Below are 18,471 nucleotides of genomic sequence, written 5' to 3' on the forward strand. Positions count from 1 at the left end.
CTTCCACTCCTCGCAGCGGGGCTAAACCGCTTGCCACCTAGCAGGTGCCACAGCTCAGGGGTGTCTGCTCAGGAGGCTTAGCCCGGGCACTCCCCTCAGTAGCTGCTGCCACTGAAGACTCCAGCTGCAATTACACATCCCAATTACTGCAACGAGCCTCAGAGCCCTGGGGAATTGCACTTCCCCGATCGGGGAAGCAAATATAGCACATGCAAAGTAAAAGGATTTGGGGTCATCTCTGCTGACTGTCAATTTGTTCATGGAAACGCATCACCTCCATGCTCGCTCACACTCAAGTGTGCCTTCGTCCCCTCACCCTTAGATCCGCTGCTTAGAACACATGCAGCGCGTGTGAGCCCACCCCAAATAGCCCCTGCCCCTTAACAGCCAACCACCCAGCCACCTCCCAGGGGCTGACGCACACAAAGGGAATCTTGACAGATGGTGGCAGAGATCCCCCACCATCACCCAAACTTCTTATCCCCGGGTTCGGTGCTGCGCACCCCTCCCCTGTCCCCAATTCACAACACAGTGGGCAGGGCCAGGAAGCAAGTGAAGGGATTTTCATTTCACTTGCTCCTCCGGTCCCTGCCGGCTCTGGGCACAGACACTAATGAGCAGAGAATAGCTAGGAAAGGAAGTGGGGATGCCGAGGGTAGATAAATTATTCAGAATATCACAGGAATGGGAGAGACACAAAGGGCTCCTAGAGCTGGGGAGCTCTGAATCACCCCAGAGCACAATGGCTTCTCTAGACAAACTTCATGCAACATCCGTGGCAAAGAAAGGGCTTTTCTAAGCAGCACATTTCGAATCACCTCTCAGGGTGACGGCTGCTGCAGGGCTCGGAGCGGTGGGAGTTACGAGGAAGTCAGGGCATCTCTGCAGCGCAGGACCTGAAGGGGCTTCCCCATCACTGCGCCCACCACCCTGCTTCACGGATGAGAACAGCGTGGCTTGGAGAGGCAGGAGGAGGCTGGTGAAGGAGCCCACACCAGGTGTCCCAGAGCAAGGTGTCCCAGCGTGCTTACACACACACACGAACACAGAGAGGAAACGGAAGGTTGCAAGACGGGCACCAGGTATCGCCCCTTTTCAGCCACATCCCTTCAAGCCAGAGGGACTTGGAGGAGAAGGGGGACATGGGGATCCGATCCAGGTCTGAATCATATCATCGTCAGACAATGGGGCTTCTTGTGCTATATTTGAAAATCTTCTTGAAGGCGATGCCAGGCAGCGGCTGTCAGTTTCCAGTGAAGATAGGGCCCGGAGGTCAACAGTCACTGAGTCTCCCATTACCCTGGGCTCCTGCTGGGAGGGGAGAAGGGTACTCAGGAAGCTACCTTCTACTGGAGAAGAAGAATTTGCAGACCCAGACACCAAGAGAACACACTTCCTAAGCAAAAGAGTAAGCACTCGCTCTCCGCAGTGAGAGATACATATCACCTTGAGGGTGCAAGGGCACCCAGAGTTGACAGGGAAACCAGTGGGTAAGCAGCAAATCCTGGGAACTTCCTGGAGGAGGAAGGAGATTGGAAATAAGGATTGGTAGGAAATAGAACTGCAAATAAAGGAAATAATGACATGCTAGAGGTACAGATGTAGGAAGAAATTGGATGTAATGACAACGTGATGAACTTTACGTAACGTCGGGTCCCGCAGTGGGACGATGAGGGGATAAGACTCAGAATGTCCTGGAATGTCAGAGATCCCCTGCCCAGGAAGCTTCCTGAATCTTCCTAATGCTTCCTGCATGTTTGAATCACTTAAAAGGTAAAAACTCAGAGTCCTGAACCCACCCAAGACCTTCTGAGAAATAAAGTCAAGGAGTGAGCAGGCTCTGGGAGCCACTAACCCTGCCACCCACCTTTTACAGACCAGAAAACTGAGCCCCAGAAACGGGGCAAGGCTGGTAAAGTTGGGAAAGACAAACCAGAGGGGAACTCTGGAGCCCAAATTCAGAAAGTCAGGCCTGCCATGGCACAGGGGAAGGACGGACCACAAGAGAATCCACCCATCAGCACGCACGTCCCATCCCGGTGGGAGGCTCAGAGGTCGTCTGCGGGCTCTCCTGGAGGCCCCGGAAACAGGCTGACTACGTCCAGCCTGGAGGCAGGGGCCGGGCCAAAGCCGAGTCGACGTCCCTTGCGTCTTGGGTGTCTCCGTGTGGCGTTCAACTCCTCGCCTGCATCTCTGCTGACACTGCCCGGCCCCTCCCTGGGTGGGCTGTCCAGCACAATGGGGACAGACCGTAAAGCCTCCCAAAGGCAGGGTCAGACACTCAGGAGCGTGGAGTTTGAGCCACACTTCTCACTGTCACTGCTGGCTGCCAAGCGTTCTTCCAGAGCTCACCACATAAGCCTTTTCTTTCCTTTATTGCTAAGGCAGGAAATACTTCAGTCACACTCAGAAGCAGGGTTTCTATCTTGGAGACACCATAAACAAGAAATGCCACTTGCTTAATTTTTCTTTCTTTCTTATTCAACAATTATAAAAGCACCGAAGCCCAGCAAATCTGGCTGTGCTCTGCAAGGGAAGGGTCACAGGTGCCAGTGCAGAGACGGGAAGCCAGATAGAGGATGGGGGTGCAGACAGAAGATGCCAATCACCCAAAGGACCACTGAAAGGCTGGGCCCACCCAACAGTGCTCTGTCTCTGCCCAGCTGAGAGGCTGGCGGCCACATGCTGACAGCATGAGCAATAAGACCTCAGCTGGCCACTGGATGACAAGCCAGCTGCACCTTGCTCATGCCCTCACGTCTGTAAGACTCTACAGAGTCAGACGACACTGCTGCAGAGGGAGAAAGGGCCTGGCTTCACTGGTGGTTTACAAAGACCTTCTGAAGGCCAGCCAGGGGCCAGTGCCCAGCTGCTCCTGAAATGCACGGGCTTCACCTTGCACAAAAGCTGTGTTGAGGCAGGAGACGGTGTCAAATTAACAGAAAACAAATCAGCAAACAGTGAGCCAAACCCACCCAGCCCACCCTGTCACCAGAAGAAGAGCTGTCAGCTGAGATGCGCCTGGCCAGCGTGAGCGACCGCACACTGCTAGCAACCGCGCGGCCACAGCTGCTTCTAATTGAGACCTTTATCCCAAACCTTTTACTGTCTTGGGTTTTAGTTTGTTATACTGTAGATATTTTTTTCCCTTGAACAAAATGTTCCAGAAACATTTCCTATATTTTGATATAAGAAAGGAAAAATGGGAAAACTGAGAAACTGAAGGAGTAAAGTGGCTAAAAAGTAGGTCCCAGAAACAAAACTCTTTGGGTGTCAGGGTCGGGTGCTCATGTCTGTGGCCACCCCGCCAGCTTTGCTGTCACCGGCCAGCTTTGCCGTGCTACAAGGTCTGAGTCAAGATCCCTATCCCAGTCCCCAACACTTTATTTTCCTTCCTGTAGCTCAGCGGCACTCACTTCTTGAAAACGCCACGCTGTTCCTAGAGCCATTTCTCTATCGGCTTTAATAATCTTGCCATGCCAAACTTTATCTGGCTCCTTTAGGGAACCATTATAATTGTAGCAGAGGTGCCAGCACACAGCACAGCTCTGAGCAGTAGCATCACCTCCCTCCTTGGGAGAGAACTGATGCTGCCTCCCATTTGCAGAGCGAAATATTATAACTTACTCTGTGCCATGGTGGAAGTTGCTGGCTTTGTTAATTGCAGAAACTGTCCCCTGGCGGAGTGCAGAGTGTATTAAGTGGTACGGGCAGGGCTGAGGAGGGGCCTCCTGTCCCTGGCTCTGTGTGAAGCAGGGAGTTGAAACTGGGCACAACTGCTCCGCACAGGCTAGACGGGGGACCATTGCGGGGGTGCTTCTCAGGAAGAGGGAGGAATTGGGGGGCAGGGGCTTATGCTCCAAAGGGGATGGTAAGAAGAAGGAAGGAAGAGCTGGGTTTCACTTTATCGACTGTCCTCCAGAATTTGGACCTATACAGACTAGAAGACACTATGTTGGCAAGAAAACTTCTTCCTTATTGTTGAGTCACACAACTGCCGTCCTGCCTTCTGCGTGAGCGTGTGCTTTGCTGAAGCCCTGCGAAGCCCTCATCCAAGCAGACTCTGTAAGAGCTGCAGGCTCAGAAGGACACATGTCATGCAGGCATGTCGCGTGGCCTCCATGGCCACGGAATGTTTTATGGATGAGGATACTTTACCAACGAGCAGTGGGCAGTCGTCACCTGGCAGGGAAACACGTTCAGGGCCGGGAGTCCGGCAAATCCATGCTCCTGGCCAGACCCCAGCTGCTCCTCATCAAGCGAAGAGTGAAGAGACTTAAGATCTTCTGCAGCTCACAGGGGTGACACATCAGAGGGTCTATGGCGATAAGAAGTTAACCTTGACTTCAGAGAAAACCTCGCTTTCCCGGAATACAGGCAAGGCGACAGGCTAAAAAGTTACACTGAAGAGTCCCGGCTGTGAATATCTGGCATTTTTTGGTCACGTACATCTGCGCCGTGTTTCTACACGAGTGTGGTGTCCTCTGCAGCATTCTCCGCCCCGTGAGTGCCGCCCTGGCGGGAGGGAAATTCAGGGCCTGCCCTTACCCTGGGGAGGCCAAAGTGCGGCTGGAGACCCCGCCACACTCCTCCTCCCCACTCGGCACGGCCAAAGGCGGCACCCCCCACACTCGGCCTTGCAAGTTCTGAGTGATTCGAGGACGGAGATCTAAATAAATCTGGTTATTCTGTTGTTTCAAGCCTTGTTTTCTGGACTTTATGTCCATTCGATGAGCACTCCAATTCCCTTTCTATAAATCCCTTTTTTGCTTAAGATGGCCAGAGCTGATTTCTAAGAACTTTAAGTGATACACTCCCTACTCAGAGACCTGACCCCAAATACCCAGGGAGGCCGTTGAAAAAGAAAAACCATGACGGAAGAAAGCCAAAGGATGAGGCCGGTACGAGCTGCGGGACAGCCACAGAGCCGTGGAAGCAGACGGGATCTCTGCAATCACTTCTTCCGATTCCTTCATTTCACACAGCAGGAAACAAAAGGCCCAGGGAGATGCGGAGACTTGTCTAGAGCCACAGGGAGGTGTGCTGGCGAGCGCCACTCAGCACAAGCTCCTTACTAGGGCATGACTTTTGGTTCTAAAATTGCCAGCCAGTAAGAGAAAAGGATGTCAAGACAGAACACACCTTCCTCCCGTCAGCACATATGCTTTCTTGGCCTCGGCTCAATTCCCCATCACCCTCCAGAACCTGCAAGAAAAATTATCCCGGGATAAGTCGCGGGCCCACAGTGACAGAGTGGCTTGAAGTCCCGTAGCATCTGATCCAATTCCCAGGTCCAGGTAACGATTCCACATGATCTAGGAGACCACCTCTCCCCGCCCCCGCCACTCACACGCACCATGCCTGCAGCCCTCACAGATCCCTCCCCGCCGTACCCCCTAGTCCAGCCTCTTGTGAAACAGCCGCTGCAGTTGGAACCCCCATCAGACCAGGATTTCCAAGCCCTACCCAACAAATGGCCTGCTGGTGACATAAGGCAATGAGAACAAGGAAAGTCTCCTAAAGATTTCAGGCCAGACACATAAGATTCACTGTAGCAGAATGTGGCCTGTCCCACGTGACCACAGAGAAAGAAAGGAAAAGGGAAGCAGGTTAATCTATACGTCTGTTCAGGGCAGAATTTAGAAAGCGTTGGTATGAACTGGCTCTCTTTGGCCCTGGTCTGCCCATAGCTGCTGTGAAGCCTCCCCAGCTTGCAGAACCCCTGGGCAGAGACAGAAGCCCCGACATGTAGCTCCACGTCCGCATACATGCACGTGTGTTCAAATGGAACCTCTCTGCCCGTGACACGCTCGAGGGTGAGTTAACTAGACATACAGACAGCGCAGGGCGGTACCTTTGCAACCGGCTCTCCTCATGTCCAGGCCGAGACGCAAGTCCTAATCCTAATCTTTGCATTCCGGGGGACTGGCTAACCATTTGGCTATTTCCACACCCACAACCCTTGAATGCAGTTGCTAATTCCTTTTCTTAATAAGGTTCACAGGACACATTTAAATTTTTTTTTATCCAAGATACAAATGTCTCTATTATATAGGGGACCATCTGGGCTGCTACAGCTAGCTGGCTATGCTGCTATCAGCTCTTTTTTTAGAGTTCATGAATCAGTTGCCAATAAGGAAAAAAAAAAGAAGTTATTGCCAAGACTCTGCTTTCCTCCCCTGCATCTTTCCCCAGCAGAAGAACTATATCCCCTCATCAAAATGGACCATGTGAGCACAAAAACAGAAAAGATACCTCAGACTGGTGCTCTGGAAATGTCGGCCCACGGTTCTAGACGCCTGAAGTTGGGAGGTGGTGTCAGCTTACTTCCCAGCCCTGGGCCCACCAGCTGCGCTAAGTAATACCATGCAACCTCTACAGATCTCAGACATGTGCAAAGGAGAAGGAATAAAAGGAGGTCGAAAGCAATGGAGAAAGAAGAGAATAGGGGAGAATAGTGAAAAAGGAAAAAGAGAAACAGTAGCCAAAGCCTGATAACCCCTCATGCCAAGGACTCACTGAAAACCACAGATTCTTCCTGAACCAGCCAGACAGCCCCGAGAACCTGCTGAGCAGGGGCGGGGAGCTGAGTTCTAGTGCTAAGGTGGCCACAGAAAGGAAGCAATGTAAATGGGAAGCCAAGACCGGAAAAGACCATGAATGGAGAGGCTGAATGTAGAGGGGAGAAGTAGGTGGATTCGCGGTAGCCTGGCCTGGGAGTCCTCCCTTGCTAGGAGGAAAGGGGTCCAGAGGAAGGGAATCAGTGGGTCGTTCAGCCAGACCCGTGTCCTGAGCGTGCACCTACGGTTTCTAGTCACTGCAAAGATCAGAAGTTACAGCTCCAGCTGGCCAGACGGCAACCCCTAAGGGCAGAAACCACCCGCCTCACCCACCGAAGGGTTGTTCTGGGTATTAGTTACACTCAAGGGAGGACCACAAACTCAGAGTTGGGAGCCCTTGGCCACAAGCCTCTGGGTGGTGGGAAGCAAACAATGATAGAGCAAATGTGTGTAGTTAATTCTTCCCACTAAGGCATTCAGCACACACCATGCTAACAGCAAAGGGGCTGGCAGGCTTTCCCAGCTCCCACCACGGACCCTTATCAGGAGGAGGGAAATAGCAGTGCTATCCCCACAACATACATGGCCAGGTAAGTGTGGGATTTGTACTGCTGTGGAATCTTTTGTCACGGTGGTAACTGGCGGGTGTGTCCGTGTGTGTGTGTGTGTGTGTGTCCGTGTGTGTGTGTGTGTGTGTGTGTGTGTGAGAGAGAGAGAGAGAGAGAGAAATTACCTTTTTTACAAATCCAGTTTCTTTTTAAACCAATTTTGTGACTCAAGGCAGGTTAAAGAAACTAGAAAATGAAATCATCCCCCAAATTGTTTCCCAGTGAGCTGACAACCTACTTCATTTCCATGCACCCAGCAGTCCCCAGATTATGGGCAAAAATGGAAACACGAGCCTTGGTTAAAGCCGCCCAGCCCTCACGCCCCCTCCCCTCACCAACCAAGGAGTGCTAGGCCTGAGAACAGAAATGCAAATGAGGTTTTAATGAACAACAAATTTTTTTTGGCAAGATGCCGTTTGTTTCTAATGGCAGGTGCATTTCTCAATTCACCCACACCCAAAACATCCTCAGCCCTGAAACCATGGAAAACACTGCTAACCTCTTCCTGATGGAATTTCCTAGAAGAAATGGCTGTGAGCAACGTGGCAAACTCCCTGGCAAAGCCCAAGAGTTGTCTTCAGTAAAATCTCTGGGACCCTTCAAAACTCTGACAACTAGAGCTTGATGCTAAGACTTGAATACAGATTTTATAACTATTTTGTTCACTTAAAAGACGTGAGGGTTCCAAATAATGTGGTGAAACAGAGAAGATATTTAAGCAAATGCGTAAACCTGGGACGTCTGGGGCACTGTTGCTGCCCCATCCTAGAGAGGACAGCCAGGAGGTGGCAACCACCAGGGACCAGAGGGTCAAAAAAAAAAAGAGAATTGGGGCAGCAAAGACTGAGGACCAAGAGAGTTTCTGCCTGTAAGATGAGAGGAGCCACAGAAAAATGAAACATAGAATTACCAGGGACCCAGCCATTCCAGGTCTTTTGAGTATATGCACAGAAGGACAGGACGCAGAGACGGCCGCAGCATTGTTGTTCGTAGCAGCACTATTCACAATAGCCAAAGGTGGAAGCAACCCAGCGCTCATCAACGGATGACAGGTAAATAAAAGGTGGTGTATACATGCAACGGAACATTTCTAAGCCATAAAAAGGGGGAAATTCTGACACATGCTACATGGATGAACCTTGAAGAGATTGTGCTAAGTGAAACAGACACAGAGGGATGAGTGTCATCTGACTCCACTTACCTGAGGCACCGAGAGCAGAAAGTGGAATGGCGGTTGCCCGGGGCTGGTGGGGAAGGGAGAGTGAGGAGTTACTAGGGAATGGGTATAAAGTTTCTGTTTGGGACGATGCAAAAGCTCTGGAGATCGGTGGCAATGATGGTTGCACGACAACGTGGAAGTACTTAACGCCACTGACCTGTGCTCTACGAAATGGTTAAAAATAGTAAATGTCGGCTGGGCACAGTGGCTCACACCTGTAATCCCAGCACTTTGGGAAGCCAAGTAGGAGGATCACTTGAGGCCAGGAGTTCAAGACCAGCACTGGAAACACAGCAAGACCCTGTCTCTACAAAAAATCATTTTTTATTAATTAGCTGGGCATGGTGGTGTGTGCCTATAGTCCCAGCTACTCAGGAGGCTGAGACAGGAGGATCACCCACACCCAGGAGTTCAAGGCTGCAGTGAGCTGTGATCACACCACTGTACTCCACGCTGGGTGACAGAGGGAAACCCTATCCCTAAGGGGAAAAAAAAAGTAAATGTCATGTTATATATATTTTACCACAATAAAAAAAATAAATAAGATGAGCCAGACAGAGCCCAAAGGAGAAACTGCAGGGCTAGGTAAGATCCCTTTCTCTCAGGTAGCCAGGGAAACAGAGAGAAAATTGAGGAAAAGGTAGCAGCAGAAAGAACTAGCGAAAACAGATAACTTGACAAGACGGCCTGAGCCTAGACCCAGGCTAGACTAATTAAATGATGGAGGCTGTATAAAAATACCCACTCCAATTCAATACACACTTAATCGGTGTCCACGCAAGTTCTGGAGGCAGAGGTAAAACAGACAGCCCCTGCCCTCCATGTGCCTGCATGAGCCCCTTACCCATCCTTTGCCTGGGTAATTTAATTGTTCTTCCAAGATAATGGCCTCCAAGAGTCAGGTGGTGTTCGCAGAGGCCCCATGGCAGGCAGGAGTGCCAAGGCCTGCAGTGGCAGCAGCAGACGGCTGGGAGCGCCTAGAGGGAGAAGCCGTTCCCTCTGACGACAGCACCCCGGGCCTCTGAGTCTTGTTGTCAGACTGCTTAGCGGGTTCCAGAGATTGAGCTGCACTGACTCCCCTTCCAGAGTCAGGGAACAGACGGTAGGAGCCATCCTCAGTGCCTAGGGGTCTGCCAGGGCACACGGCCCGCCAGCTGGGCCGCCTGCCGGGCACAGCTCCTGCAGCCATGCGCTGCTATCCCCAAAGCCACTGGCTCCCTCTTCCTTCAAAGGGATGAGATCCACAAGTTTCCGGGTTTACAAGCCAAGTGAGGCTGCCAAGGAGGTGACTTTTCCTCCATTCATGGTTGGTCTGAGAGCCACCAGCCATCAGTCACACTCAACATGTGTCCACTGTGTCCTCCTAAGTCCTATGAATGCACAAATTGAACACCGAGGGCCCTGCTCACCTTCCGCTCCTACTTGACCCGGAGAGCCCAGGCCCAGGCACAGGAAGTGTACAGGAGCCCAGGGTCACGCGCAGACAAGAGCAAATGAGCCACACGACTTTGTCGCATCATAGGAGCTTGTGTCACAGGTTGGAGTGAGCAGAGTCGACGATGGTGAGACTTGAGCTAGGCAGTGAAAGAAAGTAGAGAACTCAAGTCCAGGAAGGAATAAGCCTTTCCTTGTTGAAAGGGGAATAAACAAACATACCTGGGGTAAAACTGTGGAGCTGGGGCCATGAGAAGAGAGTCTTGGGAGATTGCCTGGACGGGTAAGTAGATGCTACATTGTAACAGGCCTCCCACACCAAACTGGGGGGTTGGGTATTATCCCACAGGCCGTTTACATCTTGACCCCAGGAGGTCCCAAGCTTAGTCTTCAATCCCCATGCCTGGGAGCAGGCATCATCCTGCCCGAGATTCTCAAGTCTTTTAACACCCAGGACACTGCGCCGACATGTTGGTGGCCCCATTACAGCCTATCAGCCTGGTCTTGACTTAGATATCTTCTTTAGTTTGATATTTGGGCTTTATTTTAGCAAATGTAAGAATGTCTCACGTTTACCTCTCTTTCTATGCCAAATGAGAAGTAGTTGCCAGCCTGATCATCAAGCCCCGATCGGCACTCAGAGACCCATTCAGGATTTAATTGTGCACTTGGGGTTTTCGGTGACCTTTATGGGAGTTAATCAGGTTCTGAGTGCCATTAAGAAGTGCAGGCAAGTCTCAGTTACCTGTGTTAAGATGCAGACACTCTGCACAAATGATCCCAAAGAGTGACCACCTCCAACCCTGCAGATCTGTCACTCGCGAGTGTGGACTCTCTGTATGTAGCAGGACAGACATAATTCCTCGTCTCTAGGTTAATGTAGTTCAGGGTTTTTTTTCCTAAGGATCCTTCAGCTACTAGAAGAGGAGGCAACTCCGATGCTTTGGGAATGGCAAGCACATCAACCTGGAATCTAGCACCTGCCTTACCTAAGGTACAGGGGGACTGTCTACACCTGGTGGTCAGACGATGGAAGAAAGGTGTATTTCACAGTCATCCATGATCAAACAGGGGTGCCACAAGATACCAGCAGGACCACTATCTTGAAGCATGAAATCAACGCGTGATGCTGGCATGACCGGTGCGCAGCCCCCGTGCCAGCCCCAACATTGTCCTCTGCTTTCCGGCATGCACGTGGGCTGCCGTCACCATCTGACAGCCCTGTCCTGACACAGCTCTTTCTCTTTGACATTTGTTGTTCCGACAGCTGAGTCTCAGCCCAGCGGGGGCCCTCCTCACTTTCCACCATGCCAATCTGTCCCACCTAGTGCCTCCCTCCACCCAGCAATTCCGGACTGATGCTCACTCAGTTACCCTCCCTCACACAGAGAGCGCACCAGGCCTGGGATTCCAGGGGCCGCCAGCAGAGCCCAGGAATGTGCATTTTTAACAAGAATCCAGATGACAGGCGTAACCAGGTAAGTCTGGGAAGCTATTCACTGAGGAAGAGTTTGTCAAGCTTGAGTAGCTACAGGAAATCATCCAGATCCTGAATGTATTTCCTGTGCAACCACTGAGCTCCTGCCCTCGCGCCGGCCCTGTGCTGGGCACTGCAGCTACAATGAAGGCGGCAGTTCCGCCCTCCAGGAGTCACGTTCCAAGCAAGGAGACAAACACAGCACTGTGTGACTAGCCCAACAGTGGGACCAGGGACGGAGCCGTGGATGCGGGGCTCAGATACCCAGGGAGAGTGGGCCTCCCCGAGGACAGAGGCTGGAGCACAGCCAGCCAGCCGAAGAGCGCAGTGGGGGAACAGCATCCCAGGAGATGGAACAGCCCATTTGGGAATTACAGGACACTAAGGACATCTGGAACACAAAGACGCACAGGGACCTAAACAGCTAACAGGGACCTGCTCCTGCCAGCCCTATAAACTTAAAGTGAGAGAAACCAGAAAAAACCTTAGCCTGGAGTAACATGGAAAGATCCTTTCAGGTGCTAGAGAGGTCACTCTTGGTGGCCGTGTTGGGGGTGCATTGGTTCAGGGGAGATTATAACCAAGGTGGCCAGTTTGGAAAGGACCACGAGGCCCTGAGAAAGAGCAAATGAGAGCCTGAACTGAGGCAGGGCCATGAGGCATGGAGAGGAGGGGACAGACATGCCAGTGACTGGAGAAGGGGGAGGCGGGCAGAGGGGGTCCCTGGAGCAGGAGAAGGGAGGAGGGCACGGACACAAGTCCAGCTGAGACCCGAACAAGGGGTGTGGGGCAGGCAGCCCAGGGGCAGTGTCGGAGGACAGGTCTGGGAGGCATGGGGGCTGGGAAAGGCAGAGAAAGAAGAACCCACAGAGGAGAGGGAGGAGGATCAGTGGGGTCCCAGAAAACAATGTGCAAAAACAGTCGCAAGGAAGCGAGGGCAAGGGTAAAAGCCACGGAAAGGTCAAGATAAGCATTAAATGGTGCCCAGACACTGCCCAGCAGGGCATTGCCGACGCCCTTGTCTAGCTCTCAGCCAAGAATGTGGAGGTGGGGGACACAGCGAAGGGGCGAGAGAAGAAATGAGGGTCTTAGGAAAATAGGTAAGAAGCACAAGTGGCGAAATGCTGGCATTTGCCGATTCCAGGAGGCGGACGCAGAGGGCTTTGCTTTGTTAGTCTCCGTGGTTTGTGCGTCTAACGCAAGAACATGAAGAGGGCCTGGGAGGCAGGACACAGCAAGGCAAGGCCTGTCTGCGGCCGAAAGAGATGAAGCAGAGGGCAGTGGCTGAAGACACAGGCGAGTGGGGAGAACTGATGGAACAATGTCCCCGGGGAACGGAGTGTGCAGGAATTAACCTCAGACAGGGGAGAGACTCTGCTTCTTCTGAGTCTGGGCAAAAAGTGGAAATTATGAATCAAAGAATCAGAGAAGTTGTGGAACAGTAGGATATTGCGGTGTCCCCGTCTGATAACCTGCACCTTCTCTGTGAGTAGGAGGTAAAGTCATCTGCTCGGGGCAGGGGGCCTTTGGGCATTATCTGAGAAAATGACAAAGATCTAGAACAGTACTGAGGAAGCTGAAGGAACGGACCCGATCACACCGATGAGTTATGGGCAACACCGAGGACCAGCTGAGGTCAAACTGTGCTTTCATCTGGGCCCCAGCAGCCCTTGGGCACCTGGAGCGTGAGCAGGTGGATTCCTGGGAGACCGAGGCGTCCACCCAGGGAGTGACAGGGGACACAGGACACAGCAGTTAAGAGCAGCAATAAGAGCTGAGTAGCAGACAATGGGGTCTGATCACACAGAAGAGGAACTGAATCCTCAAAGGACGATATGTTGAGAGAAAAAGGAAGAGTCACGGTCAAAGCAAGGGCCAAGAGAAGGAACAGCAGAACGTGGGAGGGAGAGAACCGGGGCTCACACTAGAAAGGCAGGTCCGGGGTGTGGTTGGGGGCTGGGGGACTGCAGGGCTGGAAGTGGCCACTGGAGGGGAGACAGCACCCGGACGATGCAGGACACTAAGGACAGGACTGTGACCAGGTGCCAAGTCCTCAGGGGGTCCCTGGAGGAGCAACCCACGGGAGGCAGATGATGGTGACAAGGAAGGGTGGTGAGGACGCCATCCAGGTAGCAAGTCTACAGGAGAATGAGGCACCAGAGGAATCTGTCTGCACCCTTTCCGAGAGGGAGGTCCACAAGCGAAATGAGTCCAGGGCAGAAAGCCCAGAGCATGTGGACACACGGAAGGGAAGGAGGCCGGGCAGCCGGAGAGGCTGGATGTGAGGCAGGTGCGTGGCCTGGCGTAGGGCCAGTACAGGTGGAAGCTCCAATCACCTCCCAAGGGTCTCATGACACTTTGATGTTTGTGCAGTGACTCTAAAGTCAAAGAAAGGTTGATTTAGTGCTTCCGTAACATCCAACCCCAATGAGGCCTTGAAACCTCACCAAGCCCTTGAGACTGGGGCCAGTGCCTGCTGGTTTTAGGAGATCTCTGAATTCTGCTCCCTCGTCTCCTCTCTCTCAACATGGCTGTGGAGGAAATACAATGATGACGTAAGTCTTCTTTTTTCAGGAGTAGTTAAGGAAAACGGCCGGCCGACATCTCAATGCAAGCAAGGGTAAGGTGGCACGAGTCAACCAAACACTACACCTTCGAGAAGGCGCTCTCTCCAGGAACAGCCAGCAGTTCTCCCCAAGCGGTCCCTCTCCCAGAGAACTAGCTCCACCATCATCACGAAGGGCCCTGTACCCATGGTAATGGCCAGTCTCCTTTGCAACAATTGCAGTTTCCAAGGTTTCACAGTGCCAGGGTACCAGGAAAAAAGCATGTGCCCAAACTGCCTAGGAAGCCATCCCTGAGAAGTAGCCAGAAGCCAAATCAGAAATGAGTCACCATGTCAGCCAGAAATGTGCCAAGCCAGAGGTCACGAGAATTTGTTCCGCAGGTATTTACCAAACACCCTCTGCATGCTAGGTGCCGTTCTAGGCTCTGGAGAAACTTGAGTAAAGCAGAAAACGTCCCTGCTCTCCAGGAGCTTACGTCCACTCTAGGCATGAGGTGAGGGACACTGACGGGGGTGGGAGGATAAGGGGGGGATAGGGCAGGCTGGAGTCGCAGACACCCTGTCTACAAGTGAGATGCTAGAAGGGACAAGCGTGTCTCAAATACAACAAAAAGTGGAGACCAGGTAAGGCCTGGCAAGGACCACAGTACCACATCTATGTAGGCCAAAGCGGGCCTTAGAAAACAAGCATCCTACCATTTCGCATAAACTCATTTTTTGTTTCCAGATGGATAATTTGAGAAACTGAGATGTTTACTAGGTTTCCCGTGGCTGAGTCTGTGACAGGCTGGAACTAGGTGAGAGGATCCGCCACAAAGACATTTGCCCAGCAAAACTGCCTCCCAATAAACAGGTATGTTATCGTCTGTCAGAGGTCCATAAAAACCCTCTGATAGCAAATGCTGCTATGAATCCAAAGAAAGTTCAAGGTGAGGTGATGTGCTGAATCTTTCTAGGGATTATTGGGAATTAATTTTATTTGTAAGTTGTCAAAACTCAGTGACTCTAGATATAAAAACTTGAAAAGCTAAAAACCTGAAAAAACCAGCAATGAATCTTTGATCTTTTAAAAGAATGGCTTCATCTGTGTTTATATAAGTAAGACAGTCTGTGAACAGGCTTGACCAAGCTGGTGCTGAGAAGGCTCTTTGAGTAAACACCGTTCGTCCTACACTGGCTGGAAACACACATGACTTCACATCTGAAACCCTTTAGAACACTGTTTTTCCTTCTAAACATCCATATGCAATTTTTTTTAAATACACAAGAGATACCCAATCTTTTCTGGATGGTAAGATTAGCGGTGATTTTGTTTCATTATATATCACTGTATTTTCAAAATTTTGGGCAATGAACCTGTATCATTTTATAGGAAAGTCTAATTTTGTAAAAAATGAAATAGAATTTCCTCTTTCAAAAAAGGATATATAGTATGTTTTGAGCCTTATTGCTGTTATTGTTATAACTCCAATCAGAAATTCCAACTCTATTTTATTTATACAGAGAAACATAATCCTTTGGTAGAAACTATTATCTAAGTTAACAATCCAAAGACAGTGACTACAGTTAGAGAAAGGGCTTGGGCTTAAGAGTCTCACAGACCCAGCTCAAATCCCAGCTCCAATACATACCAGCTGTGCAACCTCAGACAAGTTTTATAACCTCTCTGATCCACTGTTTCCTCATCTGTGAAATGTCAGTTGTGAGGACTAAAGGGCTACCATGTGCCTGAAGGTATGCAAACCCACAGAAAAAACTCAGTTTTATTCTGCTTCTTCTTTTTTTTTTTTTTTTTTTTGAGACAGAGTCTCATCTTTTTGCCTGGGCTAGAGTGAGTGCCGTGGCGTCAGCCTAGCTCACAGCAACCTCAAACTCCTGGGCTCAAGCAATCCTACTGCCTCAGCCTCCCGAGTAGCTGGGACTACAGGCATGCGCCACCATGCCCGGCTAATTTTTTCTATATATTTTTGGCTGTCCAATTAATTTCTTTCTATTTTTGGTAGAGATGGGGTCTCGCTCTTGCCCAGGCTGGTCTCGAACTCCTGAGCTCAAACAATCTGCCCTCCTCGGCCTCCCAGAGAGCTAGGATTACAGGCGTGAGCCACCGCGCCCGGCCTATTCTGCTTCTTCTAAATGTGACAAATGTATTTGGAGATAGTGGCTGATGTAAAATAAATTGGTAATTTGAAATATTTTCATCTGAAAACAAATGCAGATAATTTTCAAAGTAAAAAACCAGATTAGAAAGAAATGCTGTACTTAGTACTGATCACATGCACCCCTGCTCCCAGACATCTGGTGGGAAGAAAGGGACATGAACAACTGAAAGTACCTCTGAGAGGTCCTCTGTAACGTGTCTAGAACAGAGCCTGGCCTCCGGCAGTCACTCAAAAGTATTATAGCTACTGTCATTACCCCTAAATTGGTATGTACAATTAAATAAGAAAAACGTGCCAAATTCATACCTTACAGCATTGTGAGACGTGGCAGTGTGGCAGGCGTGTTAACTGCCGTATATTGTTAAGTGCCTAGCCATTATTTGGGGTGTCAATATATGCTATGCAATCAATACAGCTCATCAGAGCAAGAAATACACAAGGAATATAAGAAGCTAGAAAGACGACAAACAGTCTAACACAGAACCTGAACTTCAGTCAAAATCATTACCACCATGTAGCCAACGCCTTTCACAGACACACAGTGTGCCCTGAGACCAGTGTGTCTCAGATGTCCCCTGATTTCAATGTTCAGGAACCAAATCAATGTGAGGGAGTTTGGGTTGTTTGATTTGGGGAGAGAGAGAGAGAAGATGTCTAGGAAAAGAGGGGCTGAGACCTCAGAATTGTTATTGTAATTTGAATTCCAAGAGTGCAAATTCTTTTTATTACTAGAAACAAGAATCTCACCACTTCCACAAGGAACCTGAACAGAATCTGACTTCGGATTGGACTGCACTCAAGTACTCCTAGATGAGGGGGGAGCATCGGTAACCTGGAGAACAGAGGCCAATGCAGAGTCGCCAGGACACCTGATTTTCATTCAAACGTCTATCAGTCAACCAGCTACACAAACCACTCACTTCATTAACCTGTTCTTGAATTATTTATTATCTTCTCCTGAGTCAGAGGAAATTATTCTTTCTGGTTACTTGCTCTCTCTCCAGGGGTAGTTCAGGGAACTCCAAGCCTGGCAGAGCTGGATGGAGCTTTCTGGTACCTGGCACCCTCTGGCCAAGGGAAAAACGGAAAAACAGCAAATGAAGTATTTCTGGGAAAAAAAGGAGTAGTGAGCATTCTAGAATGCAGATAACTCCCCAAGTCCAAAGAAGCTTAGAAAGTTCCTTTAAAACACACTAGCAGAGGTCTTGTGCGGGCACGATCTGTTCTGTACCCCTTTTTATTCTAAATGAGGTAAAGTTTCCTTTCCCTTAAAAACTGTCAATACTTTAAGGTTCAATTTTCTACCACAAATTAGACCCAGTATTCCAGGGTCTAATTTTGCCATTTAGAAGTGATGGAATCTTGCACCCTCCAAGGCTCTCTGACAGGGAGGAGAGGGGGACTGAGCAAAAATCCTGCTATTTAGAAGTGGCGGAATATTGTACCCTCCAAGGGTGCACAATTCTAAATAGCAGGATTTTTGATCAGCCCCCAAATTTCTGTTTCTCAGTTCTTTCTCACCCCCAGATTCCTAAATCAACCGATTCACAGATTTACCCAATCTTAGAAACAGGAGAATCATCAGGTCAACTTTCTCACTTTAGATGTGGCAGGAAGCCCAGCAAGCGGCGTTCCTAGGGTTACAGGGTTGGAAGCTGCCCTCCTCCCCGGGCTCCCCCTCTCCTGTCAGAGAGCCTCGTAGCAGGAGCTGCTCTAGCTGCTCAGTTCTATTTTAAGATAAACTCTCTCATTCTGGAAAGCACTTATACAAAACACTGGCATCTCACCCACCCCGCAGTTTTCTTCAGGTCCGCATTTCGGGTCATTTCCCACTGTATGCAAGCTCTCCGAGGCTCACCAAAGCCAGGCTTCCAGGGATGTCTCGGGGTCCTTCTGCCACCCAGGCTTGCTGGGCAGGGCCAGGCTGTTAAAGACGGGAGGCTGCACCGTGGCACTCCTTCTAAAACACCTGACCTGGGCCATTCTTCCCACCACCCGCTGAAGGTGAGGATGGGGAGCTTGACCTCAGAGAAGGAAGCCCTGAGAGCTCCATCCACTTGCTAAATGTTGCACAGTCTTTTCGACAACAGCTTCTTCAATCCTGCAGTACGCAGCCTTTTACATGTGACAGTGTGGAATGGAAAACTCAGGGTTCTGTTTTCACCTGACCTTGAATCACTAAAAGTGAGGGGGTGATTTCGTGGTCATATTATGGTATATATTTTTTTCTCAAAAGAGCAGAAAGCAAATATCAGTACAGAAGACATTAGAGTCCACAGTAGATAGAACCAATTAGGATTCCCAGCTCTCTCAGTGCTTCCGTTCAGCAGCTCTGGCCCTCTGTTCCCACACCACACCTAAAGAACTGGGACCCACGACTACTGTCAACCTGCCGTAGCCTGGAAGGCTGGCAGGAAGCTTGTGCCAGCTGGGGATGCCGGCGGGGGG

At 50.4% G+C, this 18,471-nt stretch overlaps 1 protein-coding gene across 1 annotated transcript in view; it reads right to left on the reverse strand.

The window, feature by feature from the left end:
• Positions 1-18,471, reverse strand: part of CNIH3 (cornichon family AMPA receptor auxiliary protein 3) — a 90,250-nt gene that overhangs the window by 70,628 nt on the left and 1,151 nt on the right. The window lies entirely within an intron of this gene.

Source organism: Propithecus coquereli, unplaced genomic scaffold (genome assembly GCF_000956105.1).
Source record: "Propithecus coquereli isolate 6110/MARCELLA unplaced genomic scaffold, Pcoq_1.0 Scaffold205, whole genome shotgun sequence".
Classification (NCBI taxonomy): domain Eukaryota; kingdom Metazoa; phylum Chordata; class Mammalia; order Primates; family Indriidae; genus Propithecus; species Propithecus coquereli.